Below are 4,257 nucleotides of genomic sequence, written 5' to 3'. Positions count from 1 at the left end.
TTGGTTTGGGTTAAGGTTGGGTTAGGGTTGGGTTGGATTGGGATGGGGTTAGGACCCTGGCAGAATTGTTGGGCTGGGCTGGGCTGGGGTTCTGAAGCGAGGTGTTTTCACTCCGCTCCCATGTCCGTGTGTTCTACAGGTGCACACCGCCCGCTGTGCTATCACTTGTGGGAGACGTCGTTTTGTCACATTATTTCATTTTAGATGGGTATTATTCAGTCCACACACCATGTTACACTACATTAATCTCCCTTAATACATCCGTCACATCTCCAGAGCACTTGGGGTTTAGTGGCCCTAAAAATACACCCCCAAGGTGTCCCAAAACAAAATCTAAAAACTTGAATTGTGTGGTCCAATGGCACCATCGAATGTGTCAGCATCCCACTCTGCCCAGCTCATAACGGACCAGAGCCTCGTGCTAAAGTGTGCTAACGTGCTAGCATGTCTCTGCCTTAATTGTTTTTTGTTTCTGTGGTGTATTATTGTGGGGGAATCTTGTTGTGCGGAATGTGGCTGTTTCACTCGAAAGAAAAGTAAAGAGATTTTTACCTGAAGCTGTGTTCCTGGGTTTTATTTCATGAAGTTAGGGGTGTAAGGAAAAATCTGTGACAAACTCATCCTAACGAACATTGTTTTCGAAACGATCATTGATACAATCACAGTGAACGAGTCCATACAGAGCGGGCGTGTACAGTGGACTGGACAGCCCACAATCTGTAGAGCATCGTAAGGATCAAAAACATGGTTTATTCAATATCTGTTGTGTTCGTAAAGCACTCTTTACAGAGAACTTTCACAAACACGCTTTAAACAGCAGGCCCAATGGAAGGACAATCAGGCAAAATATTGCCTGAAAAAACTCCCGAGTTGGATGGAAAATCACTGGAGTGCTGGTGAGAGAGAACCCCCCCCCCTCCGATGGGCGAGGGAGGGGCCATCCTCACAAGTGAAATGTCAGGGGTAACATGGTCCTGTGTTTGTCTGCGCTTATCTGGGCCCAGGGTCATGCCTCTTGTAGGCGATTCTGAACATCGACTGCGTGTCAGAATGTACAAGCCTTGGCGTGATCGCTATTGCCAAGGGTGTCTTGTCTGCAATCGTGTTTAACTACTTGCTGTCGTAATTTCTGCCATCAAAAGGAAACAGGGCAGGTTGTGACCGGCTTGCAGACGGTGTTTGTCTGATTCTCTCCTTGCGCTCTTTCTGCAGGGCCTTGGATAGAAGCCATCGACTGTGCAGATGAGACATCCAGACGTTCGTTTAACGTTTACCGGGTCTTTCACACATCTAGATACGCACATCTGACATTGCACTTTATTTAGCAGACGCTTTTATCCAAAGCGACGGACAAGATTGTGTATCATGCAACAACCGAACGTCAGATAAGGTGCATGCTCATATGTGGCCATGGGTGTGTGTGTGTGTGTGTGTATGTGTATGTGTGTGTGTGTGTGTGTGTGTGTGTGTGAGTATGTGTATGTGTATGTGTGCATGTGTGTGTGTATGTGTGGGTGTGTGTGTATGTGTATGTATGCATGTATGTGTGCATGTGTGTGTATGTGTATGTGTGTGTGTGTGTGTGTGTGTGTGTGTATGCATGCCACTGTGTGTGTGTTGGCAGTGATAACAGTAAATGTGCTTCCGTGCATTACAACATTTTTCAAAGATTTATGACTTAGATTTATGACTAGAACCGGCCGTTAATGCCTCTATGCCCATAAACTGCCGGCTGAGAGCTCCGTACTACGCCGGGGCTCAACATGTACGCTCTGCTTTTTGCCGTGTCAGGCCGACCAAAAAAGGCCTCTTTAGCCATGCAGAGAGTTCAGTGTAAACCCATAACTCCACAGCTCTGCATGTTCCCTCTGTGTTTCCCTAGCCTGGCCTCTCTCTGTTTTCTTTCATAAATCTCTGTCCATCCTGGTCTGAGAGCGTTCTCAGCAGAGTGGAGGCCAGGGCGGGTAAATGCTCCCTTATCTGCAGCGTCTGGCTTGGTGTCCAGGGGTGCTGAAGGCAGAATGATCGACAAACAATGAAAGGAGCAGGGCGTTTATTTCGTCGGTGAACATTACCACCGTGACGGCGCGAAATCATGTCCGTTCCGCTGTGAGCGGAGTACCTGACGTACATTCAAGACGGCGAAAGTTAGCTAACGTTCGGCGACGTATTCAAAAAAGGTAGCGCGCGGCGAACAAAAACGGCTGCCGATGGGGGAAACGCTGACAGGAAGAAATCAGCTAGCTGCCACTGTTCGACCTAAGTCGCATCCATTTGTTTTAAAAAGACATTGGGGGCGAACTAAATGAAAGGTTCATTTAAAATCGTTAGGACGGCAACTGCCATGAACATTCTCTCTGTCTCGAACGCATGTCAGGAGTTTGGAGGAGCTTTGGAAACTTTTGGGTTCCTGCTTCCTGTCCTTATTCAGAATGGAAGAATAAACTGTGATTTCGAGCTTTGAGACACGTGCCATATGTAGGCTGCAGTGCAATGCTGGTGGGCCCGCTGTGGCCGGTAGGGCCTGGTACCGGTTTTCCCTCTTTAAAGGAGCCCCAGAAACGCTCCTGGGTCCATGAATACATATTTCAGCCCGCCAGGTTGCCATAGGCTTTTGCCTTGGAATCGCACAGCGGTCGCATAAATGAAGGTTATATGATGCGTTAACACTGCCATTACACGCTGGTGTGTGTGTTCATCAATGTAAACCCAGTAGACCTAATTATTTTCCTTTTTAAGTACATTTTGAAGGTACCATTCTCAACCCTTTGTAGAATGATTTTCCCAAATACTGCCACCAACCACCAGCAGTTTTCCAGCAGCAACTTTTCTATCAGAAACTTTGCCGATGTTCTTGTAATCTATCTCTCTCTCTCTCTCTCTCTCTCTCTCTCTCTCTCTCTCTCGCGCTCTCTCTCGCTCTCTCTACGTGTTTCCTCTCGCTGGAGCGGAGGAATGTGTGTTTCCCGCCGCAGGGCGATTCTCTGGCGGCTGAAACCTGAAAAGAAAAACTGCCAGGAATGTGCTCCATCACCGGGTTGGCGCAAATTAAGAGGCGACTCGGCAAATTTCGGCATTGAATTAATGCAGCAGCCTGGTGACGGCTCCAGAAACGATAATGGCGCATTTGTAATTCAGTTAGCCCCCGTTCCCAACAAAACATAAGCACACACACGCACAAAAGTAGCAGTTCATTTATTTTCCGCTGTTACTGGAAACTGAGACGCTTCGCCGTGCATGAGCGCTAAAAGTATGCGCTTTCTACACAACATACCTCCTCCAGGCAACATGCACACTCTATATGGCGAATACATAGCATACCATCCCACCCAGACATCCGTCCGCTCTGGCAGTTAGCCTAATAAGGAATGGGACGACGTCTACCTAAACATTTCCAGCTGTTTTTTTTTTTCTTCCTCTCTGCTCTGTGGCGAAAGTGTAGCCGCGACACCCCGCTATAAGCGGGGCCCGTTGGCGCTGCGCCGCTGCTCTCTAAACGTAATGCAGCTACCAGCTGGCTCCGCTAGTAGAGCCGGTATATTGTGTATAGTGTATATTGCTTGCTGTAGGTGCTATTGTTCGTTGCGACGGTTTGCCAGAGACACGAACACAGCAAGGCCACTGCCGTGCACACAAAAGAGAGAGAGAGAAATATTTTGCCATGAAATCTCTCCAAGGGTGAAACACACTTTCAGGAAACGTAGAGAAAGAACTGAGTCAGCGTGTAGGTTGCCATGTCAACGTCCTGCAGAGAGAGAGAGAGAGAGAGAGAGAGAGAGAGAGAGGGGGGGGGTATGTGTTGAGTAGGCATTAGAATAAATAGCGATAATAGCGATGCCACAAGGGAACACGGAATAAAAAAAATGGGCTAAAGTATTACAATAGTCCTATAACAACTTTATGGTTCAGCAATTTAAACGGCTGTTTGCAACTCTGTTTTTAACTAATAGGCTTAAGTCTAAAAAAATTCCTCCAATTTTCATTGTCATTCTAAATTTGCATTTATGAATTACAAAGGTAATGTCTGTCATCGCTACCTGTCTGTAGGCGTTATACTCACGTTATACACGACATAATAATGAATCGCAGCAAATATTAAACGATTATTCTCACAGACTTGGGACGTGACGTCACTGCACATTACGTTATCGCTGAAAAATTCCGTGCGAGTGACGTTATTCAGTAGCCCAGTTGTGACTCAAGATTCTTCGGCTACTACACATTTCGCGCCCGGGTTGGTAAGACAAGAAACTCCCC

This window comes from Conger conger, chromosome 5, assembly GCF_963514075.1.
Source record: "Conger conger chromosome 5, fConCon1.1, whole genome shotgun sequence".
NCBI classification, from domain to species: domain Eukaryota; kingdom Metazoa; phylum Chordata; class Actinopteri; order Anguilliformes; family Congridae; genus Conger; species Conger conger.
The sequence above is the reverse complement of the archived record's forward strand: the minus strand, read 5'-3'. Positions refer to the sequence as shown.